This window comes from Lycorma delicatula, chromosome 4 (assembly GCF_047948215.1).
Source record: "Lycorma delicatula isolate Av1 chromosome 4, ASM4794821v1, whole genome shotgun sequence".
NCBI classification, from domain to species: domain Eukaryota; kingdom Metazoa; phylum Arthropoda; class Insecta; order Hemiptera; family Fulgoridae; genus Lycorma; species Lycorma delicatula.
This window is the reverse complement of record NC_134458.1, coordinates 166,055,730-166,079,473: the sequence shown is the minus strand read 5'-3', so window position 1 is coordinate 166,079,473 and position 23,744 is coordinate 166,055,730. Positions and strand designations below refer to the sequence as shown.

General features: G+C 26.9%; 1 protein-coding gene across 1 annotated transcript in view; it reads left to right on the top strand.

Moving 5' to 3' along the window:
* The window catches only part of gudu (Armadillo repeat-containing protein gudu), a 604,246-nt gene that overhangs the window by 117,841 nt on the left and 462,661 nt on the right, over positions 1-23,744 (top strand). The window contains exon 3 of the mRNA XM_075364673.1: positions 18,338-18,604. The gene's annotated coding sequence lies outside the window, so the exon portion shown is untranslated. The remainder of the gene's footprint in view (positions 1-18,337; positions 18,605-23,744) is intronic.

The window sequence follows — 23,744 nt, the reverse complement described above, 5'->3', positions numbered from 1 at the left end:
AGGGATTTTCTGAAATATTAACCAAAAGTCTTTTGCTAGGGGGACAAAGAAAAACTGAGAAAAACAACCAGTAATTTTATTTATCTCTCTATAAAGAATTAAAAATGTTCCTGATCAAGGCAGAATACGAACAAAAATTCAGTCGCTTTAGGTCATTCAAAGAGCACAAAATTTTTACAATCCTACTCATACATATGAAGCACCAGGGAGTATGCTATTCCGACAACAAGGCTATAATAACCAAAACAACCGACACTTGTTCAGCAGCCAATCAGGGGGTAAATTTTGTCTTTAGTGTTTTGATTTTGTGCGTTATGAGTGAAAGTGCATATTTTATCAATATAATGGACATTGATATCGAATACTTTTCATTTTTATACATATAAATAATTTTAATTTTTATATTTTTCTAATTACATTTGAATACTTTTCATTTTGTAATGTTATATGATATAAATATAAATAAACTTACCTCAATGTGATCACGAGTTTTTCTTCAGATGAAATAATATCCCTCACTAAGTTTGCACAAGGTGTTATATTATCCTTAATTATTTTCAGTAACTCGTCAAAGGATTCAATAAACATTGTAAAGTAGTTAAAAACCTTAGGCCCATACTTTCTCAAATTTTGACAGCGTTATAAGGAACCGTGAGTTAACCTATCGCATAACATTGGATGCACTCAATATTGTCTTTGTCTGGTCTTTGGTGTTTTGAAACGACAGTATAAAATAGATAGACTAGAGCATACAACACGGCGTATGTGTGAGCACAACGCTGAATGTGTACGATCTTCTTTCCCGAAGTAACGCACGCTTAAACGCACGATCAAGCGCTCTCATGTGTACATTCCCTAAGATAAAAATATATGTTTTTATTATTAATTATTTAAATACGGACACGTGAAATAATGTTGAGAAAAAATATATTAGATATAAAAAATTACTATGAAATAATTCTTAATTCAGATTGCGCTCTTGAAAATTATTTTGAGCATGTATTGATATACACGTTGAACGAGTTGAAAGTCGTGTTTTTTTAATTAGTATTATTATTTTAAATTCACGAATATAATAATATTTCTTCCTTAAAAGTAAATGCTTTAATTATATTTTAAATGAATCGGTGGATAATGTTTTATAATGGTTTGATCATTTTTAAAAATTGCTACGAAAGCATAAAGGTTCTTTCTCGTAAGCCAACGTATTGTGTTGAATTACACGAAAACTGATCATTTGCTTGGTTCGGTAAAGGTGGATATTGTTAATTTTTAAGAATAAATGCCCATTCCGTACGTTTAGCAAACATTGCCCATTGATAAATATAAACACACGGAGAATTTAGCAAATTTAATTCTCTAAATATAGGTATACACAATTACGCTTATCAGTGACAGATAATCGAGACTCAATCAAAGTGAATCAAAATCGAACAGTTTTTCTCAGTCAATATCTGACAGCCCATTTTTTATTCTTAAAACTCTTTTAGACTTTTTGAAGGAGCCTTAAGAGATAACATTATACTTTACACGAGAATATAAGTAGGCAAACTAGATAAAATAATAATGATGACAAGTTTTCCTATTATTAAGACGTTTCAGAACAAAATAATACGTCTTGGTTTGGTTACAAAAGAAATCAATTTGATCATTCCACGAGAACTTGTCATCTAATAAACCACCCAGAAAATTTACTTAGTGGGTAACAGAAATACTATCGTTATCATTAATAGGAATTCTATTCACGCGATAAGCGATGTTACGTCTACCTCAGTAGTACAATGCAACGGTTTTATTTGTATTTAAACTTACATAGTTACAATTCATCCAGTGAATACGTTTTTGAGCTGCTATACAATTTTTAACTTTTTTACATAATTAACTTCAGACATAGATGCAGTTACGTCGTCGGCGAAAAGGGATACTTACGATGAATGGGTCAAGATTTTGAGATATGTCATTGATAAATAATAAAAAAAAGAACAAGGGAACGAGAAGAATTCCCTGAGGTACCCCGCGGTGTTACCGACAGCTATAGATGAATAATTCTAATGCTACGTCAGCACATCTCTACGATATCGATTAATCTCTCTTAAAACCTTCTTTACAATGTCAAATATATGCTATTAATTTGTCATAAATTTAACTTGTCGACAATTGTTGTTTTTTTTTAATGTATATCGCTGCAGTTTATCAGTAAATTTTATATATTTTTTTTTACATTTTCGGTTGTCATGCACAGTGCTTTCGGAAAGTCATTGAATGGAATTTACGAAAAAATTGTTTTTACTCGACTCAGTAAACGCTTTTTTTTTAAATTGTTTATAAAATGTCGAAGGTATGATTTATATCACAAATAATTATTATGGACTTGCCTTAACGGTTTTTAAGAAAACAATCAAAATTAGGAGTGGGGGATTGAACTTTAGAAATGTGGAGTGTGGGCTCCATCTTCTTTAGAGACTATTAATAATGATGGCTTATGTATAATTTTACAATCGATTCATAAAAAAAAGATCAGTTAATTATACTTTGATACTAAAAGGACCTTTAGATCCGATTCACAAAAACCAAAAAAAAGTGTGCTTGGGATCTAAAGGTATGCGTGAGTTGTGTCTTTAAAATTAAATCATATTGAAAATTTTTTTAGCCCTTCTATCACTAGATTGGATTTTTACTTCACATTACATTCTATATAGAACAACAAAAGAAAGGTGTTTCAACTGACCAATCAGGGTTAAACAAGTAGTTTGTTAAGAAAATTCGTCATACAAAACGGTCAACTCATTTCTTTGAACTGTATTACCAAATGAAGTATTTTAAAACAAATCGAATCATATCCGAGACATATCTATAAGGAGATCCTTATATTGCTAATAAAGTTGCTTAGGAGCACTAAGGAAATATTTTTCGCTTAGTTAATAAATTGTGAAAAATAGTACGGCTTTTTTCAAGAAGACAGAGCAACTTGTCACACATCAAATGATTCAGTAGAACGTGTCCTTGGGGCTGTTACAGAAAAACGAAACGTAAGGAAAGGCCCGTGGCCTCAGTTTTTCCCAAATTTGTTTAGTGGCGATTTTATCCTTTGGGGCTATTTGCAAAAATAAAATCTCCACACTATCGATAAAATGAAGAAAATTTATCAAGAAATCAACAGAATTGAATACATTTTGTATCAATTGACTTTCAATGTGATCACTCGAGGACAAAAGTGCATCGCTGAGCGGGGCTCTCATTTCGAACAACTTTTGAAAATTATGTAAACTTTTGATAATGTCAAGCAAATTTAATTTAATTTACATTATTTCATTCATAAAATATTTTATATCATAGCTGTGTTTAGTTGAAGTTGCTTTCCTTGCATATGCATATACGCATATATATATATATATATATACACGTATATATGTACATATAATTGGAGAAGTCTTTATTCAAGTCTATATAAACTAAAGATTTTGAACTGTTTAAATCTTTACAATTTTTGATTATTTAAACCTATTGATTATAATTCCATTTTTTCCTTTTCTATTATTAAAAAAAAAAAAAACACCAAGCTAAAAAATGTCAAGTGTTAACTCACATAAATATTGCAATGACAGTATTTCAATATTGCAAAGAGAAAATATTGGTAAATGAAAGCGTAAAGAGTGGAAGAGATTCATAACTGTAGTAGATTTTGAATCCAATAAAACCGTTCATCATTTAGACTTGCATAGAAATGAATTAAAAGTGGTTCTGCATCCTTTAGACGCAAAGTGATTTAATGAAAAGTGAATCATTTATCCATTTAACGCTCTACAAATTTTCAAAATTTCAACTTTGAAATCGTTTAGTCGCAGGTATATTATTAAATATAATATTGTTCAATAACCTTTTTACTTTTTGGAAAGTAAACTGATTTATTCGTTTTGAATGTTTTCATAATATGTAAAAAGAGATTTTTCTAATAATTTATTACTTTAATAATTAGTTCACTGATTTAAAATAAAATTGTATCAATTTTTTATTGTGTTAAAATTTAAGAAGCCCCACTTCCACTTGTCTTTTATCTGTTGAAGCTTTAAAGTTATTCATGCAAATTATTATTTTTTTTTTTTGCTTCTTTTAATTTTTAATAATTATTCTTGCAAATTACACTTTTTAGGCATGAAAACGATTAGACAACTAACTGGGGTTTAAATAAGGAATCGATAAAAGTAGATTTTTCTTTTCACGCGCACGCGTCTCTCTCTCTCTCTCTCTCTCTGTCTGTGCGTCTGCCTGCCTTCCTGTGTGTGTGTTTGCGCGCGCGCGTGTTTGTTTGATTTTATCAGGATACATTTTTTCGCTTAAAAATTACGTTTAAATCGATTTTGATTAATTTTTGTGGATGTTTTTAGTATGTGACAGCCATTCTCACTAAATAATAAGTATTTTTATATTAATCTTAAAAACCTTCATTCCATTTGTGTTTTTCAACTAACGTAAATAAATACACTAATCGGTTATTAATGAACTCGGGGCTGCGTCTCCGAGTTCATTAAAAATGTTTTAACTCCAAATATTTCAGTAAAATTGAATTGCAGCATATTAAATTATTTGATAATTTTTAAAATCCCTGTTTCGGAAGTCCGGCAACTGAAACGCCTACATGTGCTGGATTTAGGGAAATCTGAGTAACTCTTAGCTGGTTCAATAAATCGTACGTGATGAATATTTTTCTATGCTTTGATTAGGAGCCTAGCCTCTTCACATTTATCTCCATAATATTGTCATATTACTGTTCGTTTGTCTTTGTCTATTGTTTAATGATTTTATAAATTTCTTTCTGTTTGCATTTCATCAGATCTTTGTAAATTCTTGTTTGTACCTAAGTGATCTTATTTAGTGCGAGTATCTTTATGTATATATATATGAACTGTATATTTATGTATGTACTTAATTTATATAACGTACATGTACGTTTTATTGAGGGTGTTCGTTGGAAACTTCTCACCCGTGCTTTTTTTTATTCGATTTACATGTGGTTCCTTACTCGGAACCGATTTTAAATAAACAGATTGTGAGGCCAAAAAAAATTCTTAAATGTTGTCATAAGTTACGATAAAGTGTGATATTTTTTTAATGTTCTGTAACATTGATGTGGTTTTTAGAGTTCTACGTTTAGAGTGCTTTCTTCACTAGCAACTTTTTAATAACACCACATAACGTACTTCCAAGCCTCTCACATTTTCTTTTCGTCAATTTCAATATCGAGAACTATTGTTTTTTTATTTTTTTATTTTCTTTTTAGTACACATGACAGAATCTAAAGAAATACATATTTAACAATATTTTAGCAGATTATTAAAATTATAAAAAGCCAAATGCATTTTTAATCGTTTAAATCAGTCTTCATCTCAGAACGTTACGGACGCGTCTCTTCAATACCGGAGCAAAGCGAAAAATGAAATAAACAATACTTAACACTTTTTGGTTTTTATAATGATTTAATTCGATAATACGTTCCATTTATAGTATATATAATGTTAATGTTATTTAGTATAAAGGTAACAATTTTTTACCAAATAAATAAGATTACAAATAAATATTAACGTATAATAGATACGTAAATTTTTTAGCGACATATTTTACGTATCTATAATACGTAAAATTACTTTACATTACTTTGTAATCCTTACAAAGTTATTTCATTGAAATGTTAAATTTATCGATAAAACGATTTTATTTACTTTTTAAAAGATTTAATTTCTTTTTATTTGGAAAACTAAAGTTTTGACTTTTTTTACGAACCTATATTAATCAGCCGCCTTACAATCCTCAGCCTAGAAGCTTTCCTCACCTTTGGTTTAACTAACATGCCGACCGCAAACTAGAGGTGCTGCTGGAATCTTTTTAAGGAAACGCTTACAAATGCGTCCGTATCGTTTACAACTATTACAAATTTTTTCGTCTATCCGCTACGCTGTACGTGGAACTTTGCGATCGAAATGTTGGAGCATGAAGATGGCGACTTTCTTTTGAGTCAACATTTCATCTTAGTGGATAAGTTAACCCCAATTCCCGTATCTGAAGACCAAAGAATTCCAATGAACTCTTACTATGCGAAAGTACTCGGCACTTTTAGTGATCTACCTGATTTGAGGCATAGGATTACCTGTCGTTTCTATTACTCCGGACATGGTTAAAGTACGGGACGCATTCTTTCTATCGGTCGGATGTGTGCCGCGTGATGAAAGGTGCTCACATTGTACACTTGTAGGGAAAAATTGGTCATTCTTTCATTTTATTTGTGATTCATTACAACGATAAGTCAAATTTAAAAAATATTAAAGAGTTTTAAAACCTCGATATTTTTGTTGTACGACTGGTGGACTTCAAAATGTAATAATAATTCTTTATTATCATACGAGTATATATATGTTGCAAATTGAAATTAGTAGTAGTCCTTTAGTAGTGTTTTTTTTTGTTCTTAGATATTAAACTTAAAATTATTTTATCTAGTAATAAAATCTTAAAAGCTCAATACTCGTTTTATTTATTTACAAAAGATATATTTTATTGTTTTAAGACAGATATACACAGTGCCGTACTATATAGGTAAATGTTTTAGACGTCATTTATTACGCCCTCTAAGTACTAATTAAATGACATAAATAAGAGGTGGCACCCGACCCCTATTTACGGTTCTTGTAAATTAATCCAAAGCAGCTGTCTTGTCGGAACGGTTTACCATTCCTATTCAACGAACAACGGTCATTTCCACCTCTTAAATGCCTTTGTTCTCTGCTATATACAAGTCTTCTCACAGGTTTCTTCTGATAATCGCTACTTTCTTCTAAGCGTTTACTTCCTTTTAAGTGTTCTTCCTTTATTTACAATAACCGACCACTTCCCTTTCTTTTAATGAATTGGCCTTTCAAGCATTAATCCTAAGCTACATACCGTAAAATTTATGTTGTTTTTTCCTGTATATTTTCGTAATAAGATTTTTTCTGCTTGCGTTTTAACAAATTATAATTCAATATTACAATAATGATTAAAATTTAGTATAAAAGAATTATATACCACAAACTAAGAAGTACTTTATCCTACAATACCCGTGGATAGGATATGGAGAAATCGTATTTATATAATGATATACGTTTTTTAACATTCTTGCTAGCAATATAGAACAAGACCCGTAACCTGCAATTATGACGATTGTCTTCCTTTAATTGTTAAAAAAACAATCGGTTGAGAATACAGATACACATTTACGAGGAGATCTATATTGTAGTCGACTTAACTTAATGAAAATTTTAATTGTAGGTAAGTCATAGCATTCAAAAAATTATCAGTTTTTCTTGATTTTTTTTAAAGTGCTACCCATATCTAAAAAAATTCTATTTTACTAAATTTTCAATTTTCAACCTACTAATTTTAGAATTTTACTTTCCCGTGGCTACAGTACGATTGCCTTTAATATAATTCACATATTCAGCATAGCTATAAAAGGAAGTATACGATTGGTCAATATTTATGATATCGAGTTTTGTAAGTTTGTAAGTTTCAAAGTTTCAAGAGTTCGTTAGATCAAAAAAACACAAAAAAAATTTATAGAAATTTCTGGAAGATGTATGTATGTACGTACGTGTGTGTTGGCCTGTGTTGTTTTATATTGTTACGTTCTGTTTTAATACACATTCTTCTAAAATGGCTCAAAGTTACATGAGATAGTAATCAAATTATACCATAAAATGTTGGAGAATGTAAAAATAGAGGTACTTTTTGTACAGCGGTCGAATTTAAAATTTCAGAGTTTTAAGTCGATCAGGTTTAAGAATGGAGGGATATTCAGTATTATTTCTGAACTGATTTTATCCCGTACCTCGAAAACCCACAGAAAAAATTTTAATTGGGCACAAATATTTGATTATATAAACAACAGCTTAGGCCTGATCTTCGTCTTCATAAGTTACCCATGTTGTTTTTAGTAAAGTATAATATTTTTTTAACCTAGTTCAATAACACTGCATCGAATCAGACCAACTTAGTTAAGTAAATAATTATTCCAACAAATAAACTTTTAAGCCCAAGAAAACAACAGAGCTCAGTGAGAACCGTAATTAAAATAACTTTTTTTTTTAATTTTTTTCAGTTGAAAATTCAACTTCATCTAGTATGAATGTAAACGGCAATGAAATTTATTTTAAAAAGCGGTTTCATGAAACCCGACTTAAAAATTGTCACATTTCTTTTGTTGTTCTTTTTTTTGTAATTTTTGGCAATTAATTCGTTTTTCAATTTCATATGCTGTGGCTATCGATCAGTGGAACCTAATTCTTTAATGTTTTTTTGTTCATTTAGCAGCATAATATAGTAAATATCGTATAATTTTATGATAATATGTAATTTAATTAAGAGGATCGACCAAGCCCAAGATTTATTTTAAGAATTTTGATTTCTTTTCTCGCTTAAATTTCTAATCCTGCATAAATTTTAAGGTAAAAACATCATTTGGTCAAGGGGATCAAATCCAGCCCAATTTTTTTTAATAAAAATGTTTATATATATTTTTTTTAAATTTTCAATTATAAATATTACGTAATAAATTCCACGGCGTGTTTGAGATAAAACGTTTTCAAGGGCAAAGTCGGGAGTTAACCAACTCTTTGCCGGCTTTCTTTCTTAATGAGTTATTATCCCCGTTGGTTTCTGCTCTTATCAGAAGATTAGATAGAAAGATTCGTATGTTTAAAAATTTTAATTAATCCAATTATCCATCGAGTAACATTTTTCAAATTTATCGACTAAAACTTTTTTTTTGTTAAACTCGCTTTCTCAGTTGAAGCAATGTACCAGAATATAATTTTACATTGTTCCGTATATGTTATTTCAGATATCTTTCCAAAATAGAAGAGATATACTAATTTGCTATTTTAAATAACAATTTGTTCCTTATGGGTAAGGTACTAGAGGTCGCACTTACTTTCTGTCAGAATAATGATGCTCACTATTTAGTCGGTCCCTGTAGTGAACAGAATGAAATTGTCTCTTGTAGGGATGAGTATCCCCATTAATTTATTGGGTATGACATGTTGTTATGTACAGTATTTAACTTAGTACAATAACGCAACGGGAAGACAATTTACTCCTCACTTTTTTTTTAGTAAATCTTTTATGGGATGCTTATTATTTTTTGAGGTAGCTGTCACATTTGGAAGTAACGTGACACATATTATGTCGTCTGTAGATGCATCTCAATAAGTGGTCGTGAGGTAATTTCAGAATTCCTTAATTGTTTTAATAAATTTTCTAATTAAATATTTAAGAACGGAGGTTTAGCTATTTTTATCGTTAATTTCTGTTTATATATATATATATATATATATATATATATATTATTTTTTACTAAAAACATATAAATAATTTTTATTATCATCTCAATGTATCAGCATTTTCAGGGAATGAAAATTATCCATATAAAAATATTATACATGTGCTTTAGTAAAAAATAAAATATAATACATTATAGATAAAAACTGCTAATATATATATATATATATATATTATACGTATATCGCTTAAAAATTTAAAGAGTTTTTTGAAAGAATAAATATATTTATTTTCATATAATGTAATTACAATAGAGGTTATCAAATTACCAATTAAAACTATATAATTAGATGACCTCAAAATATTAACACAATTTCCCATTAATCGGACAAAAGTAATTGTAATATGTCAGCTTACCTGAAACTTCTAGAAAGTACAGATTAAATTAGATCAAAAATTGTTCAACAGTAAAACGGTAAAAAAAGATTAAACGCAAAAATTATTATCGGAGGAATTACTTTACAGTGTTCGTGTCTCGGATTTTTCTTTAAAAATCTATAAACTTAATATTATTACAATCATAAATTTAAATATGGAAAAAGTATAAAATTTATTGAGAAAAAAACAACCTTTTTTTTAAATATATAAACCTACTCTTTATATTTTCGGTGTGAGGTATTAATAGAATCAGTAAGCTCTTCGGATGTTTCTAATTATCAGTCGAAATGAATACAAAAAAGCCTTCTAAGAGTTGATTAACTTTACCGGTTTTGCCCCTGGCAGAATTTTACTTCGAGGGCACCAAAACCTTTTTAAATATAATTAATCCAACTTAGAGTACAATTATAAAAATGTTCAGAAAAACATTTGGATGGTATTTAATCTCCTTGATTAAATGTTGTCTTTACCTTATAATTAATAGATAGTTTAAGACGACAGCATAAATTTTAATTTAGGTATACAAAAAATAATTTTTAAAACTTTATTAAAATCATAAAAACTTGTGCAAAATTTCAGTTTTATGAATTGAAAATTTTGTTAGATTTTAATATTATAATGAAACTTGCATTATAATTATTTTTTCTTACATGAAACTGATAAAAAGTTAGATATATTTTCCAATAAACAAGATATTAAAAAAAAAAAAAACACGTTTGGCAAAAAAAACGTTGCAGACAAACATTGCTCTTTAATATAGGATAATTATTAATATAGGATAACTAGAGCGTGCGGGTAACATTTTTGTATATAGTATTTGTATGTAGTATATTGTTTTATTTTCAAATTTTTAAATTTTATTTAAACACATATATATATATATATATATATATATATATATATATATATATATATATATTTATTTATATAACTTATAACACTCCCGGGAACATAAGGATTTCAACGCGGGGTCATACATTTAAATTGGTTCAGCCGTTGAGCTGCTACGGTGGAACAAACACACTACATATATTACATTACACTCCTTTATAAGCAGTCGTGTAATACATTATTATTAGAGTATAAACCATAGTGAGCATTTTTTTAAAAATAAATTACAAATATTTTAATTTTTGAAGGTCAAAATTTATTGTATCAAATCTGCAATATGTGCAAATTCAGGAGATGTTTTTTTGTTAAGTTTGTTATTAATAAAAATCAATTTTTTTTTTGTTTTTCATAGACTTACTTTATTAATACATTTTCTCAGAATAAAACTTTCTACACGTTTTGATAATAAAATTTACGCATTTATTAGTCATTTAACAAAGTTGTTGTATTTAAAACCTAAGAAATTGTTTTTTGAAATTTGTTGTTTGTTTTTTGAAATTGAATTTTTTTACCGAATTTTTCTGTTTTGCGTTGGTTATCACGAAACCTGTAGGAAATTTGATTTTTAGTTTAAAAAAAACGTAAAAAACTATCACGTTTACTCGTAATATACTGAAATTTTACCGGGGGAACTGAAATCCTCGCGAACGATTTTGCTATCCGTAATTCGATAACAAAGCGTTTTCGGACATATGTCTGTATGAACTTTTTTCTTCATTTCAAGTTCTAGAATCAGTTTCCAGATTATTCTCATTTGTATTTTTCTCCTACCTTGCTTATTCTACCCGTCATTTGTTGTAGCTTCTCTTCAGTTGCAGCCATTACGATTTGCTCATCTGCATACTTAATTGTCTTTATTTTTTTCTTCTTATTGTCATATAATCACCATCCTCTACATCTTCCAAAAGCTTCCTTAAGTAGTTGGTCTCCATAAATGTTAAAAAGGATTGGTGACGAGCACCCCTATTTAATTCCTCTTCCCTTCTGTTTCTTTTCCTTTTATTGGAACTTTTACCCTTTCTCCTATGTATAATTCCTTAGTAAATCTTCTATATGCCTCCAATTTAATTCTATTTCCTTATAAATTTTGATTAGTTTATCCCATTTAACACTACCGAAGGCTTTCTACCAGTCAATGAAATAAATATTCGTGTAAAACTTTGTTTTGATTTATCACTCTCTCCTCAAAACTCTCAAACAACCTATTGGGTTCCTAGTTCTCTTTCCTTTTCTAAAGCCAAATTGCTTATTATACAACATTTTCTATCTTTCCCTCTATCTTGTACATTCGTTTAATTACTCCATCGATAAATATGTGGAGCTCAATACTACTGTTTTATCTAGAGAGTCTTCCATAATTTTTTTTTTTTTAAATTGCGATCAAGCGTTATATATGTAAATGTAGGAATTTTATTCATTGTTTCTCTTTTTGTGCAATTATATGATAATCAAGTTAGTTATATAATAGCTAAAATATCTGGAGTTTCCAACGGTTTGTGAGGTTGTGAAACAGGACAGTGTTAAATACTGACAAGTCTAGAAAATCACGTCAACCACTTAGCGATTAATCTGCTTGATATCAGCGGAGATGTCCAAAACTTGAAACGTCTCCATTTACTTGACTTAGGAGTTACTGAATGACAGTTCTTAGTTACTATCGCCAAATCTAGTGATGTTATTTTTGTTTACTTCTTTCCTTTTTTGTTTATAGTTACAAGCTGTTTTGTTCTTGTCAATTTCTACATTATTTTGTGTCTATCTATTCGCTGACACTTGACTACTTGTTTGTTTTGTATTGACTATTGATCGGTTATTATTTGCTTTTATGGACAATGAGGTGAAGGCAGATTTATTATTTTACAAATGAATTTTAAGAATATTGCTTACTGATAACTTTTGTTACGGATTGGATTGTTATGGGAGTTCCTTAAGAACTCCGTATCATGTACTTATTATAAAATGATTTGCTATGGTTCCACTTAAGAAGCCAGTTATAAATATACTAGTTATGATAGAAAAAGAATTTAATTTTCATTAGCGTAAATTAATTTTATAAAGAAAATAGTTTAATATTTTGTTTTTATTATATTTAAATTACAAATTATCTTTTTATTTTTAGAACAAACACTATTATTTCAAATAAAATGTATTTAATTTTGTTATAATTTTAAACGTTTTAGATACCATTTTCTGATATGAATAAGATTATTAAATCAAAATTTGATTTTATAAGAAAAGTTTTTTTGATTAATCACAGCATAACTAAAATTATAATATGAATAACTGTTATAGACATAACTTATAAACCTATAATCAATACATATATATATATAAAGTTATTATATATAATTGTATGACTTATGAGAGAAATTATAACAATTTATTATATAAATTGTTATAATTTCTCTCATAAATAGAATTATTAAATTAAACGATAATGTTTAAGAACAAAAAAGAAAGAGCCCAAAAACCAAGAGAAAATTAATAATGAAAATTGTGAAGAAAAACAAACGAGACTTTCAAAATTCAAAATAGCAACGAAACGATAGATTAGAACATGAACTTTTATATCAATTCACCAGTAAGACTACCAGAAATATCAGAACAAAGGGTTTGTTTTGTTGACAGTTTTTATCACTTACAAGACTAGTAAAAACTAAAGATCAACTCGAAGTTAGATCGGAACTCAATCGTTTACATTATTTTCAAATTAAAGTGAATGTTCTGTAAATTTCAATTCAGACCAATCGTGGAGAAAAACCTTTCAACAAACGAAAGAAAGTGTTTATCAATTTCAGTTTGAGATTATATATGGAACTTAAGTAGTTCATTTTGCATAAAGCTACTAAGCATATCATTGTCACCAAGAAGAATTACCTTGAAACTTTTCCGTTGACATGGGGCCGACTTGAATGCACATCGTCGAGAAATAAAATAAATCAACGTGGTAACACACGAAGCACATTAACAAACAACACACTCTCACTCTTTCAGTCGACTTTGAGTATATACGTTTGAAATCATATACTTTAGAAACAACTAATTTTCAATTGAAAACAATTCGTGAAACGTTTTGCACCATACTGTATTATCATCGACAGTAAATGTGTATGCCAATTTTTAACTCGCCAGCTTACCGGAAAGTAGATTAAAATTTAATGGTAAAGTTTTGATCATCCCGCATTTGCTACATTTTTTATCTGTTTATTTAAGAGATACTGTGGACTGCTTTTGATGCTAGTAGTAAACAAAAAATGAATGACTGACTTTTTGATTGGAGTTGCCTTAATTTTTTTTTGTAACAAAACCTTTTTTTTAAATTTTTTTTTAAATATATCACTACCCTACCCTTTTCATTTAAGATGTTTGTTGCCACCCCATGGGAGCCATATGACTGCTTGGATTTGATGGTCCCACACCGAAAAATAAGTTGTTTCGTGATAGGTGCGTTTGCTAATCTCTTTTTCTTCTGTTTAACTGTTGAAAATTTATTAAGGATTCTCATACTTTATTAACGTTCTATATATTGTTTGTGTATGTGTGTGATTATAATCTTAAGACATATTCTTTACTTATAATATTTTTAAATTAGTTTCGTAAATATTATTTTGGTTACTTTAACTGAATGATAAAGAATTTTTATTTTTTTATTTTATTGAATCATTTTTTTAGCAGTTCATTTTTTAAATTAAAACGTATGTTTTTTGGTTTTTCAATAAATTTTGATTTTTAGAATAATTTAAACGACATAACCTTAAATCAGAATTTAATCTGTTAAATAAAATTTCACTAAAATATATCTACGTTTTTTAGACCGGTATAGAACCGAGTATAAAGCTGTCATGCAATCTAATATAAACTTATCTGTGTTTATATATATTTTTATTTATAAAAATTTATTCTACGATTTGCTTAATGCTTTATTACTATCAAATTCAGGTAGACAAAAAAAAAATAATAAAGTTGCAAAAAAATAAGAAATATTAATTTTTAAGTTTTTCTACTTAGATGAAATTTGAAAGCCTATTTGTTAAAAGCATTTTTATATATTTCCTCCTTCAAAAAAAAAATAATTTTAATATTATTATTATTTGTTAGTTTTGATTTTAATAATCTTTATCTTTTTTCTGTTTCGAAAAGAACAATAAAATGCTTATCTCATTATTTTTAATTATTTAATATTTAAATAATTATCTATTAACTAATGAAAGTATCGATGCACGTATCGCGTACCTGGTTGTAATTGCATCGTAGTTGAATTTAATTCTGTCGGAAATAATTAATCTTTTTTAAAATAGAGCAGTCGTTAAAAATTGTTTTTTTAGTATTGCACATTTCTTTTTTTTAATATTTAAATATCTTCTCTTTTTAAAAATTAAAATCCGGATTTGATGATGTACGTGGTTTTTTTGCGATAATAAGGATTTATGAGATTAAAAAAAGGCGTATGTTAAAAAAATCAAGGATCAACATTTTAATTATTATGTAAACCACGTGTGCTTGTGTATGTGTGTTGTTTATTACGTATTGTGTATGTGAATATTTATTATGCAAAAACATTACGTAGGAAGTACTAAATGTTAAAATTTTGAAAAAAATTATTTGCTAACGGATGTATGATTAAAGCTCTAGTCATAATTTCACAAACATTTCTAGTTATTAAAAATGTATCATTTTAATTATAGAATGTACTATTTTGTACTTTGATCTTTAATCTTGGATCAGTTTTTATCATCAAAAATTTTTAATTGCAGCGTATCAACATGAAGATTTTTTGAAAATCAATATAACCGTTCTTAACCCAGTCCTAACAAATGAAAAAATAAAAAATTAATCGCATGTACCAGAATGGTAGGTAAAAACAAATTAAATAAATAGGAAAAATGAGATATAAAAATATTCGAAAAGTAAACAGAGAAACGACGAGTTCCTTAATAATTTAAAAAAATTTTCAGGATCCTGACCCTCCCCTTTTCGCCTGTGGTGATCCAAGTAATCAGAAATTAAAAAATATATATTTGAAAAACAGACAGTACCTGTGTGGTGGGTTCGATGACAGAATGGAACGAGGAGAATAGATATTAACATTAAGTAGTGGGTTAGGAATAGAGGAAGGGTAGATTTTTACACGTGAGGCCAAGGTTAAAAAAGAATGGAGAAGATGACAGAGAAAACACGACATAAAAAAAAAGAGCATGACCTAGCAGCCCAGTTTCCCGATATCCAAGCCACTTAAACACAAAAAAAAAAAAAAATACTTAACTCTTTTAGTTTGCCTGTGAGCAGAAAAAAGGAAGTGTTTCACAAATTTCTTCGGATGGATTGCCAATTGATTCAAACACTAACAGAATACTATTTTATCGGTGATGCACTAAGTGATATTTTTTATCTTTTAAATCAAGAACTGCACAACGAGAATAAATTTTTAAAAGTATGTTATGATAAATGAAAGTTTAAAAGATCTGAACGAAAGAGAATTTTAACGTTTTAATATATCGAATGTATCTAATTGAAAAATAATGATAATAAATCTCCCTAGTATTTATGATGGGTGTGTAACGATGGTAGACGACATGAAAAAAAAACACAGATCACTCATGAACCGTTTAAAAATATAAGAACCCCCTTCATACAAACCTTACTAAAGAAAATTATTATTCCGTTCTTTCTTAAACGCGTTAGGGAATGTTTAGACTTCATTCAGTTTATAAAAAAATTATTTTTATAATGAACATCATTATTTTCAGTGAAAGCAATATTAATTCCACTCATTTGGAGATGAGAATTAATAAAAGATTATAAATTAAATAAGGAAAAAAATTCCTTAACATGGCCGATTACAATATTCAGAAAGGTATTAATTATTTGTAAATGCTGTCAGTAAAAGATGAGATTTGCTGATAACATTTTTTTTATAACAGAAAATAAAAATTATTCTATCTAGTAGAGAAATTCAATTCAAAACGGAATCGAAATGAAATAAACGTTATGAAATTTGATAGAAAGGAGGATAATGAGAAATTAAAGGAGGATAAAAAGGCTAGGATAAAGAATATAAGGAGGCTAGGTTGATAAAATATCAAAAGCTACAGATTTTTTGTTATTTATAATGTAAAATTATAAAGGATGGACAAAATAAGGGAGAGATCAAAAGGTCAGATGTCTTTGAAATGTGGTATTAAAAAAGAAGTTGAAAATTAAGTTGGTAAATTTTATTTTCCTGCATGAAAAAATCTTATAAAGAAACGAAGTAGATCGATATGGTATATTTAAGAAATCCACGTTTAGTTAATTCTTTAACATGGAAAAGAGCAAAAGGTATTAAAACAAGACGAAGATTGTAAATAAAAAACAAATAACTGAAACTTAGAATATATTTATTATATCGAAATTAAAAGATAACAACAGAAAGAAGGAAAGCATCGAATCAATCAAACGAATAAAAAAAAATATGTTTCGAGTAGAAAGAGTGCGAGAATATTATATCACTTGTCTTAGAAAGCTCAGTTGATGCACAGAGTGAGGACGGATTGCTGGACTTCCAGCTGGGTTCTTCATACACGACGTCCTACCGCATTACATTATCCCCTCCACTGTATTTTTAGCAGTGCCAACATTACTTCAAGCACCCCGGATAGATCTGCTATGCGTCTACGTATTTGTGTTTCCTAAATTTTGAAGAGCAATATCACGTCTCCGAAAATTCACAGTTAATAACGTTGTTTCTCTAAGTTACACCTCTGCAGTTATTTTATTTATATTGTTTCACTCGCTAGTTATGATTCATACCTCTGGTTATTTGTTTCAAAATACTTACTGTTAATGTAATATGTTTTGTATTTTATGCATGTATGTTATCCTTTCAAATTAATTAAAATATTTCTCTTTATATTTTATTTATTTACGATGTAATTTAGTTAATTTATTTTGAATTAAAGAAAATGGATGAACATCGTATATCGTTTACTACCATTTGGTTTTCGTATTTGTTTTATATTGTAATTAGTAAAATTGCTTCATTATGAATTCTGTGTTTTTATTTTACTACCCTTAAGTTTCGTTTTATTTTATATCTTTTAAATGTAAAGATTATTTAAAATAAGTAGATCTGGTACCACATTGTGTTTTTTAAACTTATTTTATTCACTATATCTATATTAATATTTCTATAAAAATGTTTCTTAATTAGTTAAAAAATTTATAAAATGAATTTGCTAACTTTTGGTCGACGATTTTACAACTGAAGTAACAATGTTTTTTTAAATAAAAATGTCAATATTGATTTGTACATGCTGAACTCAATACAAGTAATCTAATGGTATTATAAAATAAATATCATGGATGATCCTAGTTAGATTAATATTTATTTGCCCGTATTATCAATGGCCTTTCTTCAATCAGTGAAAACAGAATATTAAAAAATATATACTTTTTAATTTTTGTTAAAGAATACGGTTAAAGGTAAACTTTAGTATACAGAAATACTCTGCTTACAGTACAATCTAATGTTTCATTTATTTATTATTTTGTTTTTTGTTTGTGTGGTTTCAACCAAACAAAAATCCACCCATTTCCGCTTTATATAGTAATAATACGATCAAGCAACAACAAATAAGTTACAAAATTTCAGCTATCATAGTCTAATTTGACTTCTTTAATAATCATTATTATTATTATTATTAATTAGTTTTTTCTTTATTTTCAGATTTATGTGCCGTTTTTTGAGATCTGATAAGTGTTATAATGTTTGTATCCGATGAATGCCGTCATTGGATGGTCTTCATGCTTGTCATATTTTTCCATTCGATTTCCTTAAAGTTTCGAAATATGTTTAGGAAACCGATTAGCAATGCTAATTAGAAAAAAAATCCAGATTTGAATTGAGTTTCTCTAATAATTTTAACCATTTTGTAAAATATGCGGTTGTTGGCGGCAACATATATACAGATAAAATATTTTCTGGTTTTTTCAGGTAAGAAATTATCGATATATTTAATTAATATAATATTAATTTTGTTTTTAGCGTATTACAATTATTGGGAAAGATACAAAGTACTTACCTATGTATAAAAATGATCCAAATAAACCACTTAAGTGCCGGCTAATTTTTATATAGTCAAAGATAATAATATTCGATAAATCAGTTTTCGGTCACGTAAAACTATAAACGGCTTTATAATTAATTTAATACAATTTCTTACTATCGCAGAACGCTGTTACAGAAAGATTTTTATTATAAAATAACGATAGAAACAAGAATTCGAAATGAATATGTACTGAAACAGAAAAAAGAAAAAAATTACCTCTGGGGAAGTTTTAAAAGAAGAAAAATTTGGTAGGTATAGTATAGGATCATTTAAGGCACCCGGGATCAGTAAATATAATAACTGACGAGTTTGTAAAAGTTAAAAATTGTAGCAAAGGATAAATTTTACGATAGAATAAAGCAAACGATTAAATATTTATGATAAAACGGGTGGAATTAAAGTAAGAGAAAAAATATATATTAAGCTGTAAATAAAATGTTTAAGAAATTTAAAAATAGATAAATTATGATTAATTTTTCATTTTCAGTTGTTAACTATTATCTAGATCACAGCCACTTATTAAACCAAGCCAATTTTTTCCGCAAAATTTATTTATAATTTTTACGCCTTAAATTTATCTTATTCCGTAAATCGTAAAAAATTATTTCCGCTTTACTTATAGGGCTATTGAATAAAATATTTTTAAGTCTAGATTTTTCTCCCGATATTAAATTCGATCTTTAAAGTTTTATTTAGAATTGATTCGGTAGTTCTTCATTTTACGCGTACGGAAAATAAATAAAAATAAAATAATTTAATAATCATCTTTCAGTCTTTCATGAAAAAATATATTTATATATATATATATATATATATATATATATATATATATATATGTATTCAAAAATGATTGCGAGCAAATGTTAGAAAAAATAACTTCAAAATATATTTACATAGACTATATGTATGTAAATATACTGCTTATAAAGGCAAATAAAAATAAAGGTTATATGGTAAAACTAAAAGGAAAATGTGAAATATATCATGAATATTAATAAGGTCGGAAATTATAAAAAATTTCCTATGGTGTTAAATAAAATGAGCTTGCTTTATTATAGCTCTAAATAAGCCTATGCGTAAATATGATTACATAGTATCTTTTATTGGATGATATACCCTGCATAATGGCGTTTTATTTTAGATAAAACGATTTTACAAAAAAGAAAAAACAATTCATTTGTAAAATCTAATTTTACGCTTATTATTTTTGCTTAATATATTTTATTTTTTGAGCAATCAAATATGGATAATTTTGTTAATATACTTTGCATGAATTAGATTTATTAAAAATAAACATGTAATTTTTTTTCTGATAATAAAAGAGTGTAAATTTCAGTAGTTTTTTAAAAAACATTTTCCGAATTTTGTTACAGCAAATATTTTGTTATAAATTATTTAGGCTATACCATTAAGTTCATAGCATAAATAATTAAACATTGCGTGGTGTATTATTCTGAGTTCGGATCAGAATATAAATTAATTTTTTTCAAAAGTGTAATGTTTAATAACATTACATTATGAATCACTGAGATAATGGTTTATAGGTAATTAGACAATTATAGGTCAGATTACGTTCTCTGTACCCTGTCAAAATAGTAGTTGCAATTCAAATATTATTCAAGTAAACATTTTCGAGAAAAAAATTATTCTAAAGGAAAAGATTAGTTTGAAGGAAAGTTATAAAAATGTTTATTCTTACAAAGTTTTAAACTGATTTTTGTTTTTATAAATTTCATAATGTTTAATCTTTCGCTCGTCCTTAGTTAAATACAAGAGAAAATAATAAATATATTATCAACGAAAATTATTCGTAACCGATGAAAATAACAGAACAAGATGAGAATCGAATCTCGAAACTTTACTTCATTACTCGGTTTTTGTACGTTTAAATCGCATATACATTTTCAGAATAATATTATTATATTTTATATAATGACATAATAAAATAGTATATAATAATTCTTTTCACTTAAACAATAATTATAATAGTATATTTTTTATTTAGAAAAAAATATATTAATATATATTTACTGTTGTAAATAAGTAACTTTTCCGAAAGTAATTCATTCAAATAACCTTTTAATGAGGTTTAAGTAAAATAATTACGTAATTCCTCTCTTTTTAAGTTAAAGGACCCGCCAATATAAATAAGTGAATAAAAAAACTTATCGTGTAATAGTAATCTTTTTTTAGGGAAAATATTTTTTTTTTACGTTTACTTAAGGATCTATAATAAATGAATAGTTATCCTAAGGTTTTATTTTTTTTTTAATTTAACATTTTAAAATATAAAATGGAAGTTAATTAACTTCAAAAATAAAAAAAAATAATAGTTTATATAAAATTAAACTGAGTTAATCACGGAAACTTTTATTATTAAATTATAAATTTCTCAAATATTTTAATTAGCTTTAATATAAAATAATTACATATTTTTAAATGTTTATTAAAAAAAAAAAAAAAAATGTTACAATTACTAAATTTGCATTTTGTGAAAATACATTCAAGATATTTACTTTAAAAAATTATATTTTTAAATTTCATTAAATTTTATACCCAGTAATTTTTTAAATATAAAATAAGTAAATGCAAAACGAGTGTAAGATTATATCCATTGCTCTTATATTAAAGCAGGAGTGTCAGTGATTAAAGGAAAAATACCTTGTGCATGGACGGATGAATCAATTACTTTATTAATTGAGCCCACGTTATGGTTATAAAATTTTATTTGTCACTTAATTAAAAACAAGTTATATATTACATTTTATAAATGAAAATGATAGATAAAATATTAAAATAAACAAAAACTTTTTTTTAATAACAATCCAGAACGAAGAAGTAACGATAAGAATATAAAATGATTGAAAAAAATAAATAATTCAAATTGAAGAAAAAGGAATATATAAAAAAAATAAATCATAAAATCACAAAATGACATTTTAAAATTAAGAAACTAACAAAAAAAAGAAGAAAAGACCTTCAATCTTACATATTTGTGTAAGACCTAGAAAGAGATAATTTTTGGAGTTGGCATAGATACATTAATGTACCTAATGAGAATTATTAGAGAAATGTTATTGATTTCATCTAATGAATATTAATAAAATTTCACAGTTTTTTCGATTAAAAAATATATATATTTGCAAATATTTTAATAGTATATTTATGCAGAAAAAATATACATATATTTCCTCATCGTTAATAATATAAAATAAACAACCCCTTTATTATTGTTTTATTTATTTTATTTAAGTTTGCATTAAAAATCTGAAAAAATTAATATAAAGGTCAGAATTTCTAACTAAAATGATTAAGAAATATTATTTTTAATTATCAAGTAAAGATAAGATTTTAACCAGTCTTTACTTATAAAAAAAAAAACAAAAAAAAAACGTTAAGTCATATTTTCAAGATAATAAAAGTAATGACAACATTAAAAATAATACCGTATTTTTTTGAGTTTTCTTTCCTTATCACAAATGCAATAAAAAAAAATATATACATCTAATACTGATAATTAAAACGAAATAATAACGATATGTTAGAAGATCGGCGCTGATTAGCGTACTGTTAACGTTAGTATATTCTTACTACCGTTTAAGATAGCGACCGTTCAAACTGCGGCGCGTGACTGAATAGAATTTAGCGGCTCTGAATTGGCGTTCCGTTCTGTAGCAGTGATGCCAATATTACGGATAAAATACATTATTGCCAACCGTAAAATTATTATTATTGGTTTTTTCCTTTTTCTTTTTTTTTTGTGCTCAAATTAAGTATATTTGTAAAATTATTTACAGGTACAATGCGAACATTTAATCGAAACAAATTTTAATTAGTATATAAAAATAATGATTACGCCTTTTTAATATATATATATTATACACATAAAAGACCTCTAAATTTACTGTAAAGGTTTTTATGTTCAAAATTAATAAATATATAATTTTTAAATGATTATTTGCCCATTTTTACTATATATTTTTTACTGATGTTTATTGTTTACCTCAGTCTTTTAGCACATAACTTAAGATTTTCAAAGGTTCTGTCATCAATGGTTATGAAAAAAATTAAATTAAAAAATATGATGAAAATTAAAATATGATCGGTCTTTATGCAGTTCAATTGAAAGTAATGAATTAAAGTAATTAAACGATTAAAGTAACTATTTAAGGTATCGATTTACGAGTATATTTGAAACTTATTGTGTCAAATATGTTTCAGAATTTTGTTAATTTCTACAAATTAATTTTATTAATATTTAATCTTTTATTAATTTTAATATTATGATATTAATAAACTAATATTATCAAATTAATTTATAATTATATGTTTACAAAGATATATTTAAATTATTAATATTAAACACTATAATTATCTTAAAACTAAACACAAAATTTACAATAAACTATGTTTTCATTCCGTTTGTATTTTTTCTGATTATTATTATTATTATTTATTCTGATCTCTAATAATGTAAACTAACTGAGCAGGTCTAGTGGTCAAAATCATCGAAAATCAGCTGACTTCGAAGTCGAGAGTTCTAAGGTTCAAATGCTAGTAAAGGCGTTTACTTTTATACAGACGTGAATACTAGATAATGATTACGGTGTTCTTTGGTGGTTAGGTTTCAATTAACCACACATCTCAGGAGTGGTCGACCTGAGACTACAAGAATAACTTCATTTAAATTCGTACATATCATCCTCTGTAGTAGTACCTTACGGTGGTTCCGGAAACTTTACAGAAAAAGAAAGTATAATGTAAACTAACTAATACGGGCTTAATTTACACTTATTCAACCTGATGAACTACATTTCGACGACTAACACTTGAGCATTGTGATCGAGCATTCACACTGAAGTCTACATATCACAAGACAAGTCCCACATATCTATTTTGTCACATATCAAAATTACCTTAATTTTATCAAAACAGTATAATATAATCACTGTATTTTATTTGTTATCCGTAACAAAAAAAAGCAAAAAAAAACATGTATTCCGTACTTTCTTAACTCTCTTCAAA